This window comes from Rousettus aegyptiacus, unplaced genomic scaffold, assembly GCF_014176215.1.
Source record: "Rousettus aegyptiacus isolate mRouAeg1 unplaced genomic scaffold, mRouAeg1.p scaffold_m13_p_5, whole genome shotgun sequence".
NCBI classification, from domain to species: domain Eukaryota; kingdom Metazoa; phylum Chordata; class Mammalia; order Chiroptera; family Pteropodidae; genus Rousettus; species Rousettus aegyptiacus.
In genome coordinates this window covers 94159280-94186677 of record NW_023416308.1, presented here as the reverse complement: position 1 = coordinate 94186677, position 27398 = coordinate 94159280, and the positions used below count along the sequence as shown (strand labels likewise).

The 27398-nt window shown below is 32.8% G+C and overlaps 1 long non-coding RNA gene across 1 annotated transcript in view; it reads left to right on the top strand.

The window, feature by feature from the left end:
* The window catches only part of LOC118602822, a 165106-nt gene that overhangs the window by 11112 nt on the left and 126596 nt on the right, over nt 1-27398 (top strand). Inside the window, exon 2 of the long non-coding RNA XR_004950840.1 lies at nt 21366-21482. This is a non-coding gene — a long non-coding RNA (uncharacterized LOC118602822). The remainder of the gene's footprint in view (nt 1-21365; nt 21483-27398) is intronic.

The following is a 27398-nucleotide window of genomic DNA, read 5'->3' as shown; positions in this document are numbered from 1 at the left end:
GTATAATACATATGTGGAAAGAGAGAGAGAAAATTCTTGACTTAAATATTCTAATTTAATAATAAACAACAAGGAAGATAGATACCAAGCAGATTATGACAAATGTGATGATGTGCTTTCCAGAAAGTATCCTATAGAGAGGATGGGTCTCTGGTTCAGGCTTTACACCAAAGTCTAATGTAATATCTGTTAAACAACAGAAATTTAATAAAATATATTTAATGAATGCAAGAGGGAAAAGATACTTCTGCCGTGGCCTTCCTTGATGATTCCACAAAGTATTGAGTATACAGTTTCTTAAATAATTCACAAAAAATTGAATATTCTATAAAATTCTTTCTTGAACCAAATTTCTCATTTCTAATGTCTTGAATAGCCTTATCTTTTCCTTCATTCGTTATTTGTTTGAAGAGTAAGTGCTTGGTATTTATAAGGCATACATATGAAACCTTCGTGAATTCCCATAATTAGGAATGCAGAAATAGCTGCAAAGGCTTATGAATTTTCAGTGAAGTATATTTCCACCAAAAGCCACAAATCTGATGCCATGTGCTCAAACTGAAAGTAAGGTATTATTGCAATTTTCATCTACATTTTATTTTTCACTTTTTAATAATTTTTTACATTATCTCAAAGACATTAAAACTATTTAACAACTAAAAAGCTCCTATAGAATGGAGCATGATTCAAAATTTTTGATGGTCACCTGGATGCTTTAATTCATTCTTGTTAAAAATTATTTTGTGATGTATTTAAGAAACCTTTATTCTGAACCAGGGATATAAATTCAGTAGTAAATGTGATATCTGAAGTATCATGAGAGGCTGTTGGGGGATAATGAAAAATGCATCTAATGACATGATTTATGTTGTAAAGGGAACACTCATACTGCCTTGAGGAGAACAGACTGTATAAGGTACAAATGGAACCAGGGAGACCAGATTGCAGTTTGGGATAATCAAAATGTGATAGCATCATTACATTCATATTTATTCACTGATTTTTGTAATAGTTCTCAATATACTTTTCTGAACATTGACATTTCATATCTTTGTGTGAAGAGTGTATATAGACCGTGGAAAAATATGGATCGATAAAAGAGGACCCTTGCCTTTAAGACAGTGCTATCTCTCTCGTAGACTGCAACAGTGCCTTCTATCCTGTACTCTTTCAACTACGTTGGCCTCGAAAAATAGTTACAAATCTTAGACACTAGTCTACAAGGTCATATGTGCTCGGCATATGCCCACCTCCTTAACACCATCCTAGTTCCTCCCCGCCCCCCATCCCAACAAATCTGTTAGTTCCTTGAATCTGGGTTGTGTCTCATTTTAACTCATAGGCGTGACACAAGCTTAGTTCACTCCTACTGACTGCAAATATCTGCTCAAATGTTAACGAATGTTTATTGAGCAACTATTATGTACCAGGCAAACAGTAGTAAATAACATAGGTAACATTTCTTTTCTCACAGAGTAAGAACAATGAATTTTATCAAGAAATACCCAGATTAGTGAATAAAACTGGGACTAATATATTTCTAAAAAATTTTATAACATCGACCCAAAAAACATTTTCAGTCAAAAAATCAGTTATCCAAATATTTAAATCAATGACATTTCTCTCACTTCTCCCTCTTGGTGTTTCTCTCTTTTCTCACAATCCCAAGTGGAGAATGGCAGTAGCATTAAAATTTCATAGTAATTCAAATATATTTAAATCTTTTATTTGTCACTGTCTCTCTAGTGTCAGTTTCTTCAACAAAATTATATAATAATTTCCTTGAAGTGTCATTTGAAAATTTGTTGGGGAGAAATTATGTAAAAATCTTTGTAATCAGATGTAAACTCTCTACTTGAAACATTTAGACGAGAATAAATCTCAACGCATGTCTGTCTCTGTTCTTTCTCAAAATATTTTGAGTAATATAGAATTGGCCTCGTTTGGACATAAAAATTTTCTTTTATAATTTTTTTTTTTTAGTGAGATTCAGATACACTTTCATTAACGAGGTGAATATTGTTTTTTCTTCTTTTGCTAGCTAAAATAAAAGGATTTTTATTAGGCAAGATTTGTAGATTCTTTTATTTTAATAGTTGGCACTTAAAATAAGGTTGACAAAAATAAGACTTAATAGATCTTAAGGAATTATTTTTAAAAATTTAGTAAAATAGGTTAATAATTTTGAAGACATTTTTATTTTTAAAATTTCATAACTCACTGAAGATGTCTATGAAAATAATGAGATTTATATCTGGATATTACATTGAGCTAGTATTCTTTTTAATATTCTTCAGTGTTACACAAATTCTCAGAAAAGTTATTTATTTTTTATCAATAGGAAGAAAATAAGAATAGGAAAAAATACATATGCCAAAAAGGCATGAGGTGAATTTAAGTCATCATTCTCTATTTCTAACATGTATTTTGTTATTTTAGGGCTTAGTGCCTTTTACTTTAGTCTTTTCTTTTTACTTTTCTATTTACTTAGAAATTATTTTATTTTTAAATTAATATATTTTGAATGTCCCATGTTAATAGAAACTTCTGTGATTCAAAAATAAATATTTCCTCTTGATGAATGGTTCTGAAGAACTGGACAGTTTACACAGACAATTACTTAAACTGGATATTAACCATATAAAACAAGTTTCCACATTTAAACCGTTTAGAGAGTTTATGAAAATGTGTATCTCCCTTTACAGAATCACCCCTTGTATATTGTATGTAAAGTTATGAGCACATGGCTGTAAATACAGACACAAAAGAAAGAGACTTTCAGAGTTTGTTTTGCATCAGCTCAATTAAACTCGCTTGTTGAAGACTGAATTACCATAGGGATGTTCCAGTCCCCCACCCCACCCCCGCCAAAAAAAAAAAAACACCTCATCCTCTGTGTGTACTATTTTTATGGATTCATGAATAGTTAAAACTTCTCTTTTAATGCTAAAAACTATTAAAATATTTTCTTAGCATGGCATTTTTACAGTGTTCAAAATTATATCTTGACCCAAATCATATATGAGTAAGGCTGAAAATAACTTGAAAGATGACCTGTTTCCACCCTAGGCCACTCTGGGAAAAATAACACCACTGGTGGTCAACACAAAACATTTTTTACTTTTACTTTTCAGTCATTGAATACAATTACATATTCATCCATTCACACATTTGTTTAGTCATTCACTACTTTCTGTATATTATGTGCTAAACATTGTTCAGGATACTACCTCAGTGAACAAAGCAGACCACTAGGTACTTTTGAAGCTTATATTCTATGATGAGTCAATCCATAAAAATTAAATATAATTAAAGGTAAATTACATAGCCTATTACAAGGTAATAAGAAAAATAAAAAGTAGAGTAAGACAATGATGGGTGCTAATATTAATTTATTTAATATTACCCTATTTTTATATTCAGAAGAGATATTATTTAACTATTTAGGAGCAGTTGACCTATTGATCTGAGATTTGCCTACAATTCCTAAATTCTAACTCATATGGGACATTACAATTGTGTTCACTCATTTATGCTACTTTATGGTTTTAGGACAAGAAGCAGGGTTAACTATGGACACAGAACTCTTGAAAATGGTTCTGTGATTTGAGTTCAGTGCTGAATTCACCAAAGTTCAGGTTGTCGTCAAACATTTCCCACCCTTTGTTGCTGTATGCTTGTAGTTCTGTCTACTTGGAAAGCTCTTCCACGGGGTTAATTTTAGCCTGGCTCCTTTCCACAGAATCTCAATTCAAATGCCACTTTCTCAAAGAGATCTTTCTGACACAGTTTATACCATCCACTCCTCTCTGACATTATCTATCATATGAACTGTTTTATTTTCTTCATAGTACTGAAGTTAAATAATTACTTCTTGTTTCCTTATTTATTGCTTTCCTATTCTATAATTGGAACTCTCTGAAAGCTTTAGTCTGTCATTCAGGGTTATAACTGCAGCCCCAGTAGAGGGACAGAGTAGATAATTTTGTTAAAGGAATGATTGCCCATGTTTGTCCATGGTTAAAATAAGTCATGCTACATTGCTTTTTAGTGTTTTCACTGTAGTTAAATTATTAGTCCTAGAGTAAACACAAGCAAATTGACTCTTGGTTCAGGAAGTAATACATTTTAGAGTGGAATTTTGTTTATTCTAAAATCATGGGATCTGTCTAGAGTTCTAATTCTAGATCTTATCTTGAAAAACTTATTTAAAATTTCCATGATGATAGTCTATTAAATTTACCTTTTTGTACCTCAGATTCCTCATCTGTAAAATGAAAATTGTAATAGTCATCAGAGTGATTTTATAAGGGCATAATTCTTAGAAAAATACCCAATATACAATAATTATTCAATAATTATTACTTTTAAATTTTTATAGTGATTATCAACATTGTAGTCATACCTGTGCATATGATTAAAAGACACAGGAATAATTACTGCATATATAATAAGGCTGTGGCTAAAGACATAGGAGATTGCATTTACAACCAAGTGTTTCTCTTGAAGGAATAGCTGTTTTCAGAAACCTATTTAGGTTGGGAAATTGCAGTAAACAAAAAATTGTGTAAAGATGGGCCATGTCAAAGTTGCTGAATATGTAACTATTGAAATCTGTATTTACTGTAGTTGTCTATAACCCCTGTAATGTACTTTTTCTCAGTACTGTAATGTTTGTGGGAATGTTTTTTCATTGAAATGGGTCCTCGGAGACAGGAAATGACAGCATGAAGCTTTGCTGAAATAGCTCTTTAAGTATACTTTCTCATTTTTGTTCCACATTTCTGAACACAAAATGTTTTGGTTGCCCCGAGTAAATAATATTAGTCAAATTTTAACCATACTTAAAATATGATAGTAATAACAATTCTCTTGGCCCAGGCATTTTGCAAAACTTACATTAAAATAGTACTAATCTGTGAGAGAGGTATTCTTTATTATTTCTACTAAATGTGTCCATTAAGGCTTCTCATAAAAATAGAGGTCAGACTCGGTGACATCATCAAAAGAGAGAAGCCAGATATAAAATGCTTCAAAAGACCAATATATTTTTTCAGAACTGAGAAAACAAAATGTTTCATGAGGGAGGAAATGGTCTTGGAGACTAATATTTAAGATTTTCAAATTGCAACAATATGTGTAGAAAGAATTGCTTACCTCTGATATCCTATGTGAAATTTTAATAAAGCATATTTCTGAAACAGAGTTGCCAAGAGCCCTGGGTTCAACAGTGAGACAGTTTGTGTGATGTAGGACTTAGAAAGAAAGTACTTCCCCTACGTATGCTTAAATTCTTATACTGGTGATTTATTCTGAAATCTTAAGCATTGTTCTACAGTTTTTACCCTAATACTCCCTCCCACCCACCCCCCCCCAATCCTAACAACCATAACCAAGTTGCGGTTAACTACAGTTACTTCTCTGGGTGACTTATCCATTTGCTCTGACACATTTCTTACCCTTAACAAAACTTCTCTATATGTAAATCAGGTATCTGATAAGGGACTTAAATCCAGAATATATAAAGAACTCTTAAAATTTAATATTAGAAAAAATAACCCAGTTAAAATTGGCCAATGGATCTGAGTAGATATTTCTCCAAGAAGATGCACAGATAATTAAATATGCACACAAAAAGATTATCATTATCATTACTCATTAGAGAAATATAAATCAAAATCATGAGATAACATCCATACGACTAGGATTACCAGCTCTGGAGATTTTGATCTCAGTATTGCCACCTAAACAACATGTGAATTTATTCAGCTGACATTTAATACCCTATATAATGTGCTCTCAATCTAAATTTGTAGTCCTGTGTTCTACTGTCATCATTTCTTACTCACTAAATTACTTGCTGTGTCTTCCCCCAGCGCTGCCACCCATTGGTGTGGTGCAGCAGCTCCATTTTTAACAATCCCCCAGGTGACAGTATTGCAGATGGCATATGAAGAACTGTCATCTGTTGCTTACATACAATAGCTACGAAAACTCTCACTTAGAAAAGGGCATGCTTATTTCTCCCAAAATTGCCAGCCTGCATGTAACAGTTCTTTTGTTTTCCCCTTTCAATTATTTTTTAAAGGAAAAATTCTCCTTTTTTTTCTTCATGCAATAACTGCCCAAATTATGTGCACCTTGCAAGGGTAATTTTCTTCATGCTTATTTGTTTGATTTATAAAGGACAAGGGATTTGCTTTAGTACTACTACTAAAAAAATCTATATGGTAGCTGTGAAGGTGAAGTTAAAGTTATAGGCTAAAACAAATAATTCAATTTTGTAGACTGAATTTATATTTTGTTCCTGAAAATACAATTTAAGGTGACTTATTGGAATTTATAACTTTTTTCAAACAAGCTGTACCACACTTTGTTTGACAGAAAGCTACCAAGAAGTTTAATGAGCATAAAATGTCACCTAGTATTGATCCTCAAGTCAGAATCTCATGGGGAATTTAGAGATTGTTAGCTATGTTATTTTGCTTCTTCGAAGTTTTTAAAACACAAACTCTGGGTATCGTTCTGGAGAGTCTTACTAGGGTTAACTGCGGTTTGGTAATCTATGCACTTAAAAAAATATATTAACCACAAAATACTTCCTCAGGTCAATCTATCAACTAGTTTTGGGAACCATGTAAAATATGGATCTTGCATCACCAGCTTCAAAATCTCATTGAAGTATTTAAGTTTCTAAGCTGTATTCTACACTTACTATATCAGAATCTCAAATTGTGGAAGACTTGGAATCTGTTAATCAAACAGATTTTACTGTTGGTTATTGTATGTAAACCTTCAGATGTTAATGCAAAATGAAGTGTCAATATTGCCTGCAGCCCCATGAAAGGAAGACAGAGTGACATCCAGAACCAAAATATCTAAGAACCTAAATGCCTAAAGACCATGACAAGGATCCTAGTTAAAGTAGGACTATTTCTTTGTATTTCTGATTTTTAAAAAATTTAAAATTATAGAAAATTTGAAAGAATAGTAGAGTTAACACTCATGCAGACTTCACCTAGGTTTTTCAATTGTTAGCAATTTATCTCTTATTTTTTCCTTTGGTCGAACGGTTTGAAAGAATTTTTCAGACATTACTCACTTTTTCTCCTAAATAGTCTAGCCAGTTATGTTCTAAAGAAGGGCTTTCTTCTAACCACAATATAATTATCACATGAATTTTAACGTTGATATAATTCTATTACCTAATATACAATCCATATTCAAATTCCCCCAATTATCTTGATAATGTCTTTTGTAGTGTTTTGCTTTGTTTTGTTTTCATCAAGTTTCCAATCAAGAATTTCATGTTGCCTTTTGTTACCACTTCTTTTTAAGTTCCTCCAATGTATAACTGTTTTCCTGCCTTTTTGTCTTACACTACAATGATTTATTTTAAGATTTCAGATAAATTATCTTTAATGTCTGCAAATTTTTATATATTGACTATTCCTTTGTAAATTAGTTTCACGTTATAAGAATTCTAAAAGGTGATGTGCTGTTCTCTACGTTAAGATGTCAATTTGTCCTGTTATTGGTGATATTAACTTTTGATCCCTGGATTAAGGTGTCTTTCAAATTTCTCCATTATAAAGGTACATTCTCTCTTATCATTAATAAGTAATGTGAGGAATGATCCTAGTGATATTAGTATTTATTGATAATGCCTGCTTGAACTTACTATTATAGATTTTAAAATGGAGATTTGCTAATTTAATCATTTTTTTCAGAATTAATAGTTGACATTCTTTACAAAGGCTGGGTTTTTCTTCTCAATATTTCTACTCTTTGTTTTTATTTGCTTTACTTCTATCACTATGAAATCATAGATCTTTTTCTATATAATGTGTTATAATTCATTATTATTATTTTTTTTATTTCTCAAAATATCTCAGATGTGGACAGTGGAAGACCCTTTAAACTGTGTCCTGTGTATCCTTTGATATGTCCTTATCATATTTTGAGTATATTCATGCTTTGAGACACATCAAAGTGTCGTATTTTATATTTTCTCTGTCTTTGCTCAGGAAGCAATACTTTATCCAAAAAGCCCTGGCTATTTCAGTGGTGAAAGGAATTAAGGGATTTAGGAACCAATATTGGGTGTGTTTTATAGTTAGGCTGCGATTGTTATTTGGCCAATTCTGTGGACAGAGCTAAGAAATTCATATATATACATTTCAGTTAGGTAATTAAATTTTGAATTCATAATGATGCTTCTAATTCTGATCTTAAACCACCGTCTTTCTTCTCCTCCCTCATTGCATACTTGTTTTTCTACTTTCTTTTCAGAGAAAACATGGGTTCTCTAAAACCTTAATACATCTGTATCTTTTGTTTAATGTTACAATACACATTAAGTAGTCTGAAAATCACTAAACCAATACTATTACTACAAAAAAACTACTACTAAAATTCAAGATTTCCTTTTATTATTATTTTTTCTTTAAAATACATCCCTTTGATTGTATATAGTCATCGTACTATGTTCAAAAACTACCTGATTTGTTTTTTTATTTTTTCCTTCTATATGCTTGGGTTATCAGTTAAAAATATCTGTAGGTTTATTTTCTTTCTGTTCATAATAAATAATAAGGGTTTTTTTCAACCTTTATTGATTTTGAGGGGAGGATATCAAATATCAAACTATATAACATTAAAAATATCACATTCTCTTTCTTATCTCTTCTTCTGTGAACCAGCCTACTGCCTATAGGTGAATAATCTTACTCATTTTGATATATCTTCCTCTGTGTTTCTTTCTGCAAAAATAAGTGTATATGCATATACAGGCATGGGCAAACATATATCTATATACATGTATATGCATATATGTAAAATGTTCATATATATGTATGTTTGTGTACGGTTTTTACACAGATGTGCACACACACACATTCTTATTTCCTCTTTTTTACACAAATGGAGCATACTATATGGTATATATTGTTTTGCAGTTTGCTCTTTCACTTAATAATATATTTCGGAAATCATTCCAGATCAGTCTTAGAGGTCACCTTCATTCTTTTTGCCAATTGAATAGGAATGGTAATGATTAATTACACGGATGTGTTGGTATGTCACAGTTTATTTATCCAGTTTATTTATTTATGTTGGACATTTATCTTTTTTCCAATATTCTATCATTAAAAATAATGCCACAGTGAGTAAATCTATACATTTTTTTCATGCTCCTGATCATGAGCCTTTGGGAAAAAACTCTTAGAAAGTGGAATTACTGAGTAAATTGTTAATTGACAGGCAGTTTTATCAAATTCCTCTACAGAAGGCTTGTGATCCTATGAGTAACATGTGAAAGTGCCTCTTTTCCAACAGGCTCACCTGTAGTGTGGGTTCGTTAAGCTTTTGAATTTCTGCTATTATGGGTGAGAAATGACATCTCAGTGTAGTTTCCATTTGCATTACTGCTATTATGAAAGAAGGTGAACTTTTTTCTATACGTTTAAGGACCATTTTGTGTATATTTCGTGAAGGATCAGTTATAGCATTAATCATTTTAAAAATTGTGTTGCTGATATTTTTTCTTTAAGTGGTATGAGTTCCTTTTATGTTTAACAGATTATCCTGTTATCATTGATATTGTTTGACAATATTTCCTTGTTTTCATTTATCTTTTGACTTGAAATGTCTTTTCACTTAGCAAACATTTTAATTAGTTAAATTTATTGCACACTATTGAGTTTGAACTTTTAAGTCATAATTATAAAAGATTTTTCATAACTTCAGATTATAAAATAATTAATAATTTTTTCCAGGACATATGTGGCTTCTCTCTCTCTCTCTCTTTCTTCCTTTCATTTCTTTCATCTCCTATCTATTTGGAGTTTACTCTTGTGTATTACACAAGGCATTGGTTCATTTTTATCTTTTTACCAAATTTCTATCAGATTACTCATCAAAAGTTATTAGAATGTAAATTTTTCCTAAATGATTTGAGATTCTTTTCTATCCTGGATTTCCATATTTACTTTAGTTTATTATTTCAAAAATTTCTCTTTAGTTCTACTATTCATCTATTTACGTGCCAGTATCTGCAGGAAGTAGTCTTCATCAATTACTCAGTGACTATTAGAATTGTAAGTACTTTTGCTTTTTTTCAGTCACTCAAAAATAAAGATAAGGACTGTTGGAAATCCTAGGAAATGATATTTCTAGAAATTTTTAACTCTACTTAGTCTTTTTTTTTTTCAATTATCATCTTTTTTTTTTTTTTTTTTTTTTTTTTGCTATGTCTATTTTGAAGTCAGGGAAGGCTTGTCAGAAGAGCTAATTATTTAAGTAAGCTAGAACTGAGGAGCATGTAAGAAGTGTTTAAAAGCTTAATATCTTTCAGGCTGGTCTTTTTCATGTTATTTTTTATTTTTTTTTCCAGTGAGAAGACAGTTAATTTGTGTCTCTATTGTTATTTATTTTTGTTTGTTTTTTAACATATGTAATTCAGTGAACAATGAAAAAATTAGATAATTTGCATAAAAATTGTGCCAAATGATGTCCCAAGGGTGAAAGAAATAGGAGTTCACTGAAAAGATCTTTTCCGATGCATCTTTATTAGTTAATACATGGTGCTAAATTATTTATATACTTGTTATTTACTAGACACAAATGTTTTGTTGAAGTGGCTTATGGTTTTTCATAAATTAACGTTTATGTTTGCTCTGATAATTTTGAGAGGAGAAAGTCTGATATATTATTCCTTTTTATTGTCTTAAATTTTTTGTCACTGTATTTAAAATAATATTACTATGATTCTACAAAATACGATACTAAATCTATATTTCTTAAGCTCTGTACAATAGTCTGCATGAGGACTGTTTACCTGCCTGTAGCACACTGTGAACTAGGATGTCAATTACAGTAGTTGGTCCTGATATTATTTATAACAATGTCTGTAGGGTTTCAGTATGAAATTTTCTGAAGACACTATAAAGGTTATTTACTAATACATGGATTTATACTGTAAAATTGGAATTACATACATTTTCTTAGGATGCTAACTTAGAAGAGAGGTCGGCAAGTTAAAGCTTATAAGCCAAATCTGTCCACCTGCTTATTTTTTATAAGTAATATTTCCTTGGAACACGACCATGCAGTGTGTTTACTTGCTCTCTATCACTGCATTCACACTATGGCCACGGAGTTGGGTAGGTATGACAAAGGTCATATGACCCTCAAAACCTGAAATATTTACCATCATGTCCAAAATACCACATAACAAAACTTTCAAAACTTAGTGTCTTAAAATAGCAATTTAGTTCTTCTCTTTATTTGATTTGGTTAGGCATTCTTTTGCTAGTTTCACTTGGACCCACTAATGGAATTGTATTCTGTTGGTTAATAACTTTAGCTAGAAAGTCATACATGTTGACATTTGGTCCTGACTTTGATCCAGGGGGCTTTAGCTCTCCTTTGAGCAGCTGATCATCAGTATCATAGTCTGGCTTCTTCACATCAGTGGTTCATTGTCTCCCGGGAAAGAAGGCAGAAACTACCTTAGACATTGCATTGAATGTTCGTGAGCTCCATCAGGGAGAAGCCAAGTTTTACTTGCCATTATGTTACTAGTAATACTTGTCATGGCAGATGCTTTTGTAGAAATGAGAGAGGGATAGATAAAATTATGTATCACAATGCAGAATTTGAAGAGGATGAGCTTAAAGTCACTGACAAAAACTGCTCTTTCTCGTTCTGTCTTTTTAGGTGTTAATGAGGTTAGCATTAGGGATCATAATGATCATAATAGTTGTTGTTTGGGGCCAAATGTAGAGAAAGGTGAAAATATAAGTCTCCTGTGTGCATATTCAACATTAACATTTCAGTGTTAACAAAGCTCTTCTGCAGGCTGTAAATTCATAAAAGAATTTCCAACACGTGGATTGTGATTTGCTCTGTTGAACTCAGCCATCTGGTAAACTTTAACATGCCCGGCACTAGATCTTCACAAGGCTGAAATGTTTTCTTTCAGGCCAGTGACTTATGAATGACTATAATGTTTACTCTAAAGGTCTTATCAGGTTAAATTGTGCACTGAAACAAAAACCATGCTTGTTCCACTTGAGTCAGTTTCTTTGAGTTAGAGAGCTTAAATATTTTAAAAATCAGATATATTACAAAACTCTAAGTGGAACAACCTGGGATAGATAAAATATACATGAATATAGAAAAGGTAGAAAATGGGGCTGGAGGAACAAACTATATATGAGCTAGATAACCTTTTATTTTTAGAAAATGACTAAATTAAAATAAATGATATTACTTTTCTGTCTGAAACCTTTAATTTATTATTATTTTTAAAGTCAGTATTTATCATAAGGAGAGATTTTTAATTATCTTTATAAACATTCTTTTTTTTGAAGTTTAGGATTAGTTTCATTGGAGACAAGCAATACTCAGAATCTTCTTTTCAATCATGCATTTTAATGTCAGGCACAGTTAAATGACTCTCCCCCATGCTTTGTAAATATCAACTTGACACGAGATAGATTTTAGCATGGAAAGACTCTGCAGGGGACTCATACATACCAACCAAGCAAAACCAGGTTTTAACAATATTTTTTTTCAGTCTAAATTCCAGACTTTTTCTGTCAAATTTGAGTCGTGTTAAAATGGCATTAAAGTAAGAATTTTTTAAATCATATTGTTACTTTCGCTTAATAAGGACCTATTTAGAAGCAAGCATTCCTTGCATTGAACCATTTGATTGTTTTAGTTATTTTATCTTCACGATAACAATTTTAGGAAGATATTAATATCTTTGTTCAGACAAAGAAACAAATAAAACAAAGTAAAGAACTTGCCCAAGTGATGAGCCAGAATTCAAATCCACACCTGGCCTCTTACAAAGCTCACACTGCGTGCAATCCATTATTTAGATTCCATGTAATCATGTGTGCAGCCATCTTATATGTTATCCTAAATGAGGCACTGATCTGACATCTAGTTAGATGTTTTCACATTTTTTAAAATATCGTAGAATGATTAAGTGGCCAGCCAGAGGCATGCTGGAACATTTGTGGCACCAGTGGAGTGCCAAATAAGCCTTTAATCTTATCTTGGGGCAATTACGACCTTTTATGCTTCCAGTTTCATTGGGTATACTTTTGTCTGGATTCGTTTGCTGGTCAATTTTATTATTATAGAAAGAGTGTAGTGCCCTTAAAAGAGAAATGAGCTTTGAGTATAGATAAGCTTGAATACCAGCACTAAGCATTTGCTACCAGTGTTGTTTAGGAAGACTAATCTGACTCTCTGAGCCTTGGATTCTTCATTTGTAAAATAAAGATAATAGTTGTACCTAATTTAATTTACTGAGTATTGGTGAAGATTAAAAGAGCACTCCGTGTGGAACTTTGTTGTCACAGAATGTGAATAATCCTGGTCCTTTTATTACTTTATTCTAGACATTTTAGTAATCTGCTTTAGAATTTCTATTCTTTTGTGAATAGCACTACTTTTTGTTTCTCTTGTGTTTTAATCGCAAGTATTTACAGAATGGTTTGTACATGCCAGGCACTATTCTGGTATAGAACAGTGACAGAACAGTGGACAATTGAGGAGGAAGAGAAAGTGAGATAGATAACTGGATGTGGGAGGGGTTAAATTGTTTGAGAGGTTTCAGGTCTGAGTAACTGGGGGAAAAAAAATGAAACTCTTTAAAAGGAAGATAAATTAAAAAGAATAGCTCCTAAGGCAGAGATTTCACACTTAGTCATGTTAAGGTTGAGAGCATGGCTCTGAATGGGAATTTGCCATCCAACTTTTGGAGCTTTTGGAATAGAAATTGGACAAGATATTTTGAGTAAAATTTTAATTTTAAAATTTTGTAGATAGAGAGACAGTTGAAATAATAGTAACAAAAGTAATGATATAAACAAATTAAAATGTCAGGCATGACATTGTAGGATATCTTCTCATTCAGAGGAAGATAGGTATTATAGGAGTCTCTACATGAATTTGAAATATCATACAGGAGAGAAAGAGTTTGAAAGAGCAGAGTGTGAGAGAAGGCATTCTAATGCTGCAGAGTGCTACTAACTAGCTATGTAACTTAGACCTTTGAACGTGTTTAAACAACTGTATAATTGGGACAATAACATACACTTGCAAAGGATTATGAGAATTAAGATAGGTAAAGAAAGAGCCAGTGTGATGGGTTGGGTGAGAGTGATGGTTCTGGAGCCTGAAGCCCTGGGGTATATAATCCTGCCTGTGAACTTTAAACAAGTGACAACCTCCACACTTCAGTTTATACATACATTTATTTTTCTGTAGATGTTCTGAACGGATTCTTGTTAACACATCTATTACCTCACATATTTCTTTTTTTAATGAAAATATTTAAGTTCTATACTCTTAGCATATTCAATTTTATAATACAGTGTTATCAACAATAATCACTATGTTATACATTAGATTCTCAGGCCTTATTCATCTTATAGGTGAAAGTTCGTATACTTTTTCAACCTTTCTTTATTTTTCCCACTCCTCGGCCCTTGGCAATCACTTCTCTACTCTCTGTTTTGGTGAGTTTGACTTCTTTCTAAATTTCACATATTAGTGACACCATGTAGTATTTGTCTTTGGCTTATTTCACTTAGCATACTGTCCTCGAGGTCCATCTATTTTGTTGCAAATGGCATGATTTCCTTCTTCCTCGTGGCTGAATAACATTCCATTGTATATATACACCATATCATCTTTACTCATTCATCTGTTAGTGGACATGTAGGTTATTTCTATATATTTGCTAAGAGCGAATAATGCTACAGCGAATGGGAGTACAGGTATCTCTTCCACATCCTGTTCTCATTTCATTTGGATATATACCCAGAAGTGAGATTGCTGGATCATACAATAGTTCTATTTTTAATTATGTGAGGTACTTCCATACTGTTTTCCATGTGTCTGAACGAATTTACATTCCCACCAAATGGTTACAGGCATTAACAGATGTGACATGCTATCTCATTGCAGTTTTGATTTAGAGCTCCTTGATTATTAGTGATGCTGAGTACTTTTTCATGTACTAGTTGGCATTTGTATGTCTGTTTTGGAAACCAAAAGTGTCTATTTAGATCCTTTGCTTATTTTCTAATCATATTGTTTTTGTTCATTTTTGCTATTACGTTGAAAGTATTATTGTTTATTTTGGATAGTAACCTCTTATCAGATATATAATTTGCAAATATTTTCTCCCATTTCATAGTTCACCTTTTCTTATTGTTGTGCAGAAAAGGTTTCCTATGCTGTGCAGAAGCTTTTTAGTTTGATGTATAGAAATACAACTGATTTGTGTATTGATTCCGTGCCCTGCAACTTTACTGAATTTCTTTATGAGTTCTAATAGTTTTTGGTGGAGTCTTTAGGGTTTTCTCTTTATAACATGTCACCTGTAGTTAGTGAGTTTTACTTCTTCTTTTCTGATTTGGATGCCTTTTATTATTATTTTTTTCTTCCTTAATTGCTCTGCCTAGGACTTCCAGGACTGTTTTAATAAAAGTGGCCAAAGTGGATATCCTTGTCTTATTCCTGACCTTAGAGGAAAAACTTTTAGTGTTTCACCATTGAGTATGATTTTTGCCCTGGGCTTTTCGTATGTGGCCTCTGTCATGTTGAAGTATATTCCCTCTATACCCACCTTGTTAAGAGTTTTTGTCATGAATGGATGTTGAATTTGTCTAATATTTTCTCTACATCTTTTGAGATGATCATTTGAGTTTTATCTTTTCATTCTGTTAATCTAGTGTTTCACATTAATTGCAATGTGAATATTGAATCATCCTTGTATCACTGTAATAAATCCCATTTGGTTGTGGTGCATGATCTTTGTAATGCATTGTTGAATTTAGTTTGCTAATATTTCGTTGAGGATTTTTTCATGTGTTCATGAGGGATAGTAGTCTGTAATTTTCTTTTTTTGTTGTATCCTTGCCTGGTTTTTGTATCAGAGTAGTGCTGGCTTCATAAAATGAGTTTGGAAGTGTTCTCTCCTCTTCTGGCTTTTGGAAGAGTTTGAGAAGCATTGGTATTAATGATTCTTTAAGTATTTGGTAGAATTCACTAGTGTAGACATCCGGTCCTGGACTTTTCTTTGTTGAGAGCTTTTTTGATTACTGATTCAATCTCTTTAGTAGTAATTAGTCTGTTCACGTTTTCTATTTTTGCATGATTCTAAATGGTAGGTTGTATGTTTCTGGGAATATATCCACTCGTAGGTTGTCTAATTTGTTGGCATATAATTGTTCAAAATAGATGGTTGCCTGGAAATGAAAATACTGAAAACAGAAGATAATTGAATAGCTTTACTTATTCTAATTTTTATTTATTATATACTTCATTTATATATTTCAATATCATGATTTGGGCAGTTTTTGAAATAACTGGGTTTTTTTTTAGCAATTAATGCTATTAATTTGTTTTTTTTTGCTATATCTTTAAAGTTCAGTATTATTCGATGCTAGTGATGATAGTAATAATAATTATTTTAGAATTCTATTTAGACACTTTACATGTATTTTTATAATTATTCCTCCTCCAAATCTTTTAAGTGTCATTATTATTATTTTATATATATATAAACTGTATATTTACATATATATGTATACAGTAGATCCTTGAACAACATGAATTTAAACAGCTTATATGTAGATTTTTTCCATAAATTCAGTAAACATATTTTCCTTATGATTTTCTTAATAACTTTGTCTTATCTCTATCTTTATTGTAAGAATACAGCATATAATACATATAACACATGAAATACATATTAATTGACCGTGTTATCGGTAAAGCTTCTGGTCAACAATAGGCTGTTAGTACACTCTCCAAACTTGTGGATTCCCAAATGCAGATTGAAAATGCAATTTTTAATCTGCAGATGGTTTACTTCATAGATGCAAAACCTATGAATACAAAGGACTAACTGTAATTAAGTTTTTGGAGAGGGTCAAAAGTTATATGTGGATTTTCAACTGTGCAGGGATTCAGCACCCCAACCCCTGTGTTGTTCAAGCCAACTGTAATCACAACTCTAATAATAGATATAAAGAGTACACATATTAAGTATTTCATTTAATTTATTAATGAGGGAACCGCTAAGATATTACAGCAGGTTCAGAGAAGACTACTTCACACATCTGTAGTCAAAGAAATTTAAAATGAATTTAAAATACATGCAAAAACAGTAAAAACTTGCTTCTATATATAGGCCGATAATCAGTTGCATTCTACTAGACTCAATTTGATTTCTATCGAGTCACTTACATTACTTTCAGTTTTATACAAGTGAGAGTTGTAAAGTAGCACAAAGATAATAATAAAAAAAGAGATCCTCCCTCCCCGCCCCACAGACTAAGATAACCTTAAAGGATATACTAGACATGACTTGTTTCCCATTGAAGATACCCAGTAATCTTTTGGTCCACTTAAAATTCTTTTACAATTTTCCCTACAATTCCTATTTTACAGACTAAGAAACTAAATGTGAAGAAGTAATAGCTTAACTTGGATCCCACAATGATAGAGCTTGGATAGGAACTATGATCTTTTTTTTTATTTTAGGGACATTCTCTTAACCTATAGGGAAATAGTACTCATCTGGGTGTGATTTTGTACCTCAGGGAGTATGAAGCAATGTCAGGAAATATGTTTAGTAGGTCCATCCTGAGGACTCTCTGGCATCTAGCGAACAGAAGCTAGGGATACTGCTAAATATATAGTGCAGAAGATCCCCACAACAAAGAATCATTCTGCTCAGTGCTGAAGTTGAGAATAGTCTATTAAGGGGATAGACTACTTTAATCACTTCCAAGCTGAATACCCCAATTCCTTTGCATTTCTATTTGTCATAAATAACACTTGCTTCAAGTGGAATAAAGCATTTGAAGTAACAGTTGCCACCCAACATTAAAGCCATAAAACCATTTGTGGGCTTTTTATCCTCCAAGGCATCAAATCGCTTTTAAAACACATTTTCCTTGGTGATATCTGTTTGATTATCTGTGCAAGCCCTTGAGAGCGTACGTGATGCTGGAAGGGCTCTTTGCAGTGTGGCTCAAGAGGAAATCTTGAAAGCACAGAAATGAAAGAGAACACTGTACTGACTTTAGACACTTAACTTTGAGTAAAAAAAAATATGTGAAATATAACAGGTGGTCCTCCAATCTATATGATTTAGCAACAACTTTAAAACTCCTTTTCTATGACAGGAGAGGTTGATGAAATTACGTAGAGAACTTTCATAAAGAAAATAAGTGGACTTGACTTTCATGCTTTCTTTTTTTTTTCTTAATTAATTTATTTTTTTTTTGGTGACTTTGGTTAATGAAATTCAGTAAGTTTCAGCTGTTTCAGCTGTACATTTTAACAGTAAGGCGTGTTTGTGTGTGTGTGTGTGTGTGTGTGTGTATTTCTTTTTTTACATTGTGTTCACCTCCCATAGTTAGATTTCTTTCTGTCACCACATATTTGACCCCTTTTACCCTATCTATCTCTACTCTCCCCTCTCCCCCCTCGCCTCTGCGAACTGCTAGTCTATTGTCCATGTCCATGAGTCTCTTTGTTAAAGACCTAAAATCAGTTTCAGAAATATGGCAAACTAGAACTATAACTTTTGGTGGGTCACATTTTAATAGTTTTGCACCATCGTTTTCTTATTTGTCCTGGAAAACAAAGTCCAGCTAATACAACTTTTTAGTATTACTGTTCTATAAATATCATGCCATTGTTCTGGTACATAAAGAGCGGTTCTGCATCTTTTCTCTCTTGCCACCCAGGAAGCTGTACCTAATTTATGCTCCTTGAAGATTTAAACTCAGTGACATCTGAGGGCTTTACTGTCTCTAACAAAAAGGGGACAGTCTCAAACATATTCTGACCATGTTTCAGGTTCATATCTAATTACACAACTCATTTTCTTTGGCCTAGTTTCTCTCATCCCTGTAAATCCCTTCCCCCAGATGTAGTCATGTAGTCATGTCTCTCTTCTTGGCCTCACTGCTTCCTATGTAACCTATGACTGCCCTGATCTGCATGAGTCCCAGTTCCTAAATCACTCCAGAACTTGCAATTGTCAAGGCTCCAATATAATAAGATGTTCCCTCTGAGACTGATATAACATTGCTTCTGACAGAGACAGGAGAGCAAGGCATGGCATTTTGAAGGAAAGAGGCTGGATTTCTTTTTGGAAAACTAAGGACTTAAAAAATCAAATGAGCAATATTCTAGTCTACAAAGGAAATTAAGATTGTTTCGTGAAATATGTTTTGCATCTGTTTGAATCCTAATGTTTTAGATGAGGCAACTGCTCTTTTAATCTATTGATTTGTAACAAATTATACCGTTTATTGCTATTTTATTAAATCTCATTATCTTATGGTTTAGAAGTTCAGACAGGATTCATTTAGGCTAACTTCTGCTTCATGTAGCATTGACTGAGTTCACTCAGTGGAATTCAGCTGTTGGTTTGGCTGGTCAGAAGGATTTAAGCTAGTTTCACTCACATACTGACATTTTAGCAGTGATGGTTGGAAGACTAGGCTCAGATGGAATTGGTCTCTAGTGTGTCTATACATGCTTCTCCAGCCAGGCAACTCAAGGTAGTCAGACTTTTCGTATGTTGACTCGGGGATCCCAGAGAGAGTGTTTCAAGAGACAAGAAATGGAAGATAAATAAATTATGGGCTTTAGTTTGTATAAATATTGGTTCATTGTGAAAAATACACATATTAATGTAAGATATTAATAATATGGTAAACTGAATGTGTGAGATATAAGGGGACTCTGTAGTCCCTTCACAATTTTTCTGTAAATCTAAAGCTAAACTTGTTCTAAAATAACAAGTTTATTTTTAAAAAAAGACTTAGTTCAAACTCTTTAGCTAAATTGAAGGCTATGCATATTCTGCCACACACTCAACTTCTTTGTCACAGAATATCTTCTATTACTCTATTCACATGATCTGTGAATTTGTTATGTTGACCAGAATAAGGGCTTTGAAGATGACATTAAGGTTATTAGTTCCTTAAAATGGGGAGTTAGTTTTTATTGTCTATGTGGGCACATCTAATTATATGAACCCTTAAAAGTGAAGAACCTCTTCATCTGAAATCAAAGAGATGGGGCAGAAGGAGAAGTCAGAAAGATTTGGAACATGAGTGGGACTCACCATCATTGCTGGAGGAACTACTTGGAAAACATTAGAAAGTCTGAGATCAGCCTTTAGGAATAAAGTCTGGCTCCCCAGTGGCTACCAGCTGACAATCAAATGACACTAGGACCTCAGCTTTGCAATGCTAAGGAATGGAATTCAGCCAACAATCTCCTGCCAAATGAGCTTGGGGGTGAATTCTTCTCCACAGCCTCCAGTAAGAGATACGGGCTTGTTAACACTTTGATTTTATCACTGTGAGCAGGGAAACCAGCTGAACCCATCTAGACTTCTAACCTACAGATTGGTGAGATAACAAGTAAGAGTTGTTTTAGGCATTAAGTTTATGATAATTTGTTATAGCAGAAATAGCAAACTAATATAAAGTCTTCCATTATACCTTAAAAATAAATCCCTCTTATGCAAACATACACATACACACAAGCAAAAACAAACAGCAACCACAATGACAGTGACAAAAATGAAAATTTAACCAGATAGGTAAAGATATAGTTTATGGCCTTTTTCTGTATTTCTTCTGTCATTCATAATAACATGACAGATTGGCCCTTTCACTGCAGGACATGACTGTTGCTATCTGATGTAGTTTTACAATGGAAATATTTATTGTTCCTCTGTATTGAGGTCACTAATAAAATTTGCAAAGAATGCTAAATCTATTAATCTGCATATGTACAAAGTTCTAATTTAAATAGTCTTTCTTAATTATATTTCTAAACAGTTTTTTTCTTCCCTCATTTAGCACACTCATATTCTAGCTATACACTTTATGTAAGAACGGTTTATTTCTGCAGCTTTCTGCTCTTGGTCTCTCTGATTTAAAATATTCTATAATCATGCCCATATATGTTTGCCATATATATGCAGAAATAGAGAGTGAGATTATATTACATTCTCTTGGGTAGGAATAGTGGCTTCCAAATGAGTATAGTTATGGATTGAATTGTATCCTTCCCAAATTCATATGCTGTATTAGCCCTATATTTGGAAATGGGGCCTCTAAGATTTTCACTAAGGTTGAATAAGGTCATAAGGATGGGCGAGACCCCCCAAGATTAAGGGTGGGACCATAATCTGATAGGGGTTGGTGTTCTTATAGGAAGGGAAGGACATCATACCTCTCTATCTCACTCACTCTCTCTTTTTCTCTTCCTCTCTTTCTCTCTCCGCACTTGCACAGAGGAAAGATTATGTCAAGATAGAGAAAGAAGGTGACCTTCAGCAAGCCATGAAGAGAGATTTCACCAGAAGCCAACCCTACTGGCACTTTTATGCTGAACTTCTAGCCTTCATAACTGTAAGAAAATACATGTCTGTTGTTTAAGTGACACAGTGTGTGATATTTTGTTATGGCAAGCTGAGGAGACTAACATAAGTATGGATTGAAAAGCTATAGTTCATTTATTCATTTAGATATTAAGAAAATATTACTTAAATTTCTACTGTGGCCATGCATTCCTCTACATTCTGAGGATAAAACAAACAAAAATAAATAAATCTGACAAGTATCTATGGAATCATGAAGATTATATTCTAAATGGGGAGAGACAAAATAATCAAGGTAAATATATAGGAACTGGGATGATAATAAATTTTAAATAAGGAAATAAGGGGCATTAGAAGATTCAGAAATGATTTTCAGAATAGTAGTAAGAAAAAGTCCCACTGAAAATGGGATTTTGAATAGGAACCTGTTAAAGAACGTGAGGGAGTGAGTCCTGTGAATAGTGGAGCAAAAGCGCTCCAGGTGGATGGAAGAGCAAGTGTAAAAGCTCCACAAGGGAAGTATAACTGGTACGTGAAAAGAACCAGGGCAGCCAGTGTGACTGCAATAGAGGAGAGAGTCTTCTAAAAGGAAGAATTAAAGGGAATGAAACCTGAGGGTAACTTGAGAAAGTCTTACAATTCGCCCTAAAGAATTTGTCTTTTACTCTGAGTGAGTTGGAACCATTGAAAGGCTTTGCATAGAACAGTGATGTGATTTGAACTCTAATTTTAAAATGATGACTCTAGGCATTCTGTTAGAATATATTGTGGTTGGAGTGGGCACAAAGCAGTGAATCGAGCTGTTCCATGCCAGTAATACAGGAGAGAGATGATAATGGCTTAGATGTTCGTTGTAGTACTGTAGGTGGCAAGAAATGGTCAACATTTAAATATATTTTGATGAATCTGAATTCATCCAGTTCAGTCAACAGAATTTGAAGACAGGTTAGGTGTGGGATATGACAAAAAAGAGAGATACCAAGAATAGCTTCAAGGTTTTTGTCCTGAACAAAGGGGAAGATGAAATTCCCATTCACTGGATGATAAGTAATTCTTTCTATCTGAAATTTCTCTTGTAATGTGCATATTGATTTCCAGGGACAATATAATAAGTATTATACATGGAATAGCAGCAGCAATCCAGGGATGTGAGTTAATGATTTGGAATCTCCAAGTATGTCAATAAGCTTTGTAAATCTCCAAAGAGGGCTATTATATGTGACATTTCCCAAACCTATTTAGTTATGGAACAATGCATTAAACAACACCAAAAAATCTTGGGACGTCGTTGGCAATGCTGATGTAGTTGATAGTAATGAAAGAGAAAAGTATAAGATGCTTAGGGAACAAAATGGCACAAAACCCAAAATAAGGGTTATCGTTATTGTAACTTTCTTTCTCCTGATTTATAAATGTATTATTTAAGAAGTGTTAAAACCTGTCCAACACCATATTAAACATTTGACTTTATTACTAAGATTAAAATTAAACAATTTTAACACTTTCCTGTGAAATATGGAAACATTTTGTTTAAGAACCATAACATCTTTATAAACTGGTGGAAAAATTAGATTTCTTGGAATAGTGTGTTTTGAGGATGAACAAGTAGAGCTTGCATCAGTTAGGAATTGTATTAAGTTGCAGAAAATCAAAAGCATCATTTCGGTAGCTTAAACAAAAGGAGAGTACCTTTCTTGTATGGCAAGAAGTCTGAATGAAAGTTGCTAGTGTCAGTTCAGCTACTCAGTGATGATGTTAAGGACCCAGGTTCTTTTCTTTTACTCTATCATTACTTAACTGAGATGCATTTATACTTTCTGATTCTACATTCAATGATCTTTAGACAGCAATATCTATCTCAGAGTGTGAGGTGGCCACTTAGTTAACAGGTTTAGGAAGTCATGAATAATTTTTCCTGGAAAATAAAATGTGAACAAATTAAATAAAAAGTATAAGCACATAGTGTTTGCAAAACACAATTTATTTATTCTTAGTGACTTATGTCATTAGAGAGTTTGAAGAGGTGCAGTCTGTTTTACAAAAGCCTTTGTTACCAAATCTTCAAGATTCAACTTGGAAAATAATGTGTTTTTTGAAGCCGGAAAGCTCTGATTTCAAATTCTAAATCTTCTACTGATTAATTTTAATTTTCTTTGGTTATTTTATACCTCTGAGACTGTTTCTTCATGTATAAACTGGAGATATTAATTGCATTTCAAGAATAATGTAAGGGTTTGTTTTTGTATCCACATATCTTTTAAACTATGTCGAATATCTGGATAGATATTGCTTCTACTGATTTGATTATTCATTCATTGATAACAAAAAGACAAAAGCTAGCAGACTGCTTTTTTCTTTCAAATAATGGCACATCAATATTTTTTGTCTTGCATGTTCTTCCAGAGCATCACCAGTCTTGACCAAGGTGTATAGTCTGTATCCCCTTTCTTTGAAACTTCGCAGGGATTTTTGTCGCCTTCAACAAATACAGTGGCAGCAATACTGCATGACTTCTAAGCCTAGGTCATAAAAAGTGATTGCGCTTCTCCATGGCACTTGCTGGATACTTACCCTTAAAACTCAACTACCAAATTATGAGGAAACTCAGACCATCATGAGGGACCACCTGTCTGTGTACCAGCTTCAGCCATAACCAACAGCCAGAATTAACTGTCAGATATCTCAGTGAAGTAATATTCAGATAATTCTAGTTCCCAGCCTTAGAGACACCCCAGCTGTGGCTGAGTGGATTTAGAGATGCGATTCTCACTGAGCCATGCATTGTCTCTACTTGAAGGCCTGTCTTCAAGTAGAATTTGTTCCCTGATTATATACTTAAATACAATGTAGAATTGTGATTCTGTCTCAATTTGGGCTATCTTAGTTTTATTAATTAAACACCATTAGTATCTGATATCAAGGAGAATTTGAAACAGACCTCCCTGGAGCAGTTACAGCCTTCCCACAGATAATTTTTGCTTCATTTTATAACATAATAATAACTTGTGATTTGGTAGGAGCTAGTTTTTTTGTTTTTTTTTTTTTTTACATTTCCATATTTAAGCAGTTTTTCAAAAAATAATATATACATGTGGTTAAATAAGATCGATATTTCAAGTGTAAGAAAGAAGAGTGTAAAAACCATAGTTTTATGATTTTTTGAGGAAGCGTGACTAGATTTTTATGTATCTTCTTAAGTATAACTTAAGTAGCCAAAATTATTATCTTCCATTTAAATCAAATATCCATTGATGGAATCTAACTTTTTATCTTCAAAATATCTCTGTATCAATGTATCTTTATAATGCAATGCTAGATCTCAGAGAAAGAATTCAGTGTAAAAGGATCTAATCACCATAGCTTGAGGGGAAGAAAACCTCAGAGAAGAAAGAGTCTTGTTCCAATCATTTTAATTAACATTTGCAGTGTATTTATCATAAGCTTTGTCTGGTGCTAAGGAACTTCACAAAATTTTCTCCAATCCTCATTGAAAAACTGTCAGTTTAGCATGATTTTACCCCCTTTATAGATGAACAAGGGAACTCAAAATGTTTAACTTGCTGTTACGCAGTTAGTAAATGGAAGAATCAGATGCATAATTATATTCTATAGTTATTTTACAGGACTAAGTATATGAAACAGATATGTCAGTACAATTTAACTGCACTTCTGAGTAGACAGCTTAACATTTCCATCTTCCTGGTTGCAGGCCACATATACTCTCTTCCTGTCTGCAACACTGCACTTAGCTATTAAAAAGTTTAAATACCACAGGTTATATAGCCTGTGGATCTATTTAGTATTCAATCTGAGTTGAAAAATGAGGTATTCACACTTATTATACAATATTTTTTTCAGGCTATTCTGATACTACAGAGAGCATCAAGTACCTGTAAACGCATGGGATAAGAGATATATCAGCTCTCCAGGAGGACGATTCATTAAGTTAAGTGGAGGCTGAGAAGTGTGGTAGCTGGAAATCAAACCCATCTGTTCTTTAAGTGAGGTGTGATAAGCTACTTAAGGCTATTTATTCACAAAGCAAGAAATCCTAAACACCATCAGAAAGGAGCTCTGTTTTCTTCTCTATTCTCTGCTCTTGTTTATTCGGTCCCGCTGGGCTGGGCAGTCGTTATTACTGAGGTAAACACAGTTTATTACAGATGATTTTTAAAAATTGCTCACTAAGGGTAAATGTTGAAGTACTAGGAAATCCAATTTAATATTCTCCAGAATGCCTAAAGCTAAACTCTTGATTATCTCCAGAGGTGCATTTTTTTAATATTTCTTCCAAGGTGCACTGAAGTCAATAGAGAAAAATGCTCTCAGAAAAAATATACATACATAAATATATAATAACTTATTGATTCTAAACTAAATATATCAATAAAAAAGAGCTGTTCTCCCTAGAAAATTCATTTTATAACACAAGGAAATGGAGCATTCACACACAAAAAAGAAGCCCATTTCTCATATAAATCTCTTGTTGACCACATATTTCCAAAAAATAAAGATGTGTTCCTGCTCATCTCCCTAGTGTATTTCCTAACAGAGTTCATTGGACTTTACTGTACATTCATTTATTCAACATGTTTATTATATGCCCCTATATGCCTAGCTCTGAGGTCTAGGCATATAAAGTGGATGGGGAAATAAACAAGCCCTGAGTCCTACCTTCAAAATACTCTACTAAGCAATACTGATTGATATGTAAACAAGTAATAATAATCATATGACAGTGATAGAATACTATGGGATACTTACAAGCTAGACAATGTGGATAACAAAGGGAATGAATCATTAGTTCTTGTGGTAAGAATAGAAGCAAGATAGGAAGAATTCCACAAAAAAAAAAGACAAACTGGGCCTGATAAAAATTATAAGTTGAAATGGGCAAAAATATAAAATAATAGTAGCTAGCAATATAAATCTTATTTCAAGTGCTAGGCATGATTCTAAGTGCATTACATTGTATTTCATCCACACAAGATCTTGAAATAGATATTATTGTCTCCACTTTAAAGATAAGGAACAGTATTTAGGAAGGTGATGGAGCTGGGATTTGAATACAACTTTTTCTATTTCCAATGTGAAAGTAGGGAGGGAATTTCTGGCAGAAATTGCATGTGCAAAAGCTAGAAATGTTAAAATTGTATCTTCAGAGAACCATAGGTACTTCAACATGACATGAAAAGAAAATTACAGAAAATTATATTCCCCTTTTTTCACCACACAAATAAGTACTTAGGATATATTAGCATACCTTTGCAACATATTTTAAAAATATGATCAGAATACTACCATATATAAATCGTATTTGTTTTGTTCTACTTAATATAATATAAAAATCTTCTCTAATCAATTATTCTTGGTAAATATCCTATAAATAGTTATTTGTCTCATCTGACCATTCTCTGAAGTTTGCTAATTCTTTTTCTATATAGTTCTTTTTTGTGTGTGGGCATCATCTGAAGGTTTCTATTACCAGCAAAATGTTAAAATGAATTGTTTATGTGTTCTTTCTGTGTTTAATATTCAGAAGAATCATCTCAATCCCAGTTATCTATTAAATATTGACCTTTTCTTATGGTGTTTTTTTTATGCGTGTGTGACAAACTAAATCTTAAAAACTAAACACAATATTGGTAAAGAGAATGAAGAGATTTTTATATTCTTGAGATAATTTAAATTATCAAGAAATGCTGTGCCACTAAAATATGACTGAATTGACAGTCAATTGATCCCTAGTTAATCAGAGTTTGAAATTAATATTTGGGTCAATCAAATGTCCTCGTTAACAAAAGTAACGCAAGTTCAGCCCACTTTCTTTCCTCCTCATTTTATGCAAATAAAATACCTTTATTCTCATAACGGCTATAATTTATAATCCTTCTAAGCCTCAGGTGATTAATTTCCTTTAATAGTAAACTTCTTGAAAATTTAGGAC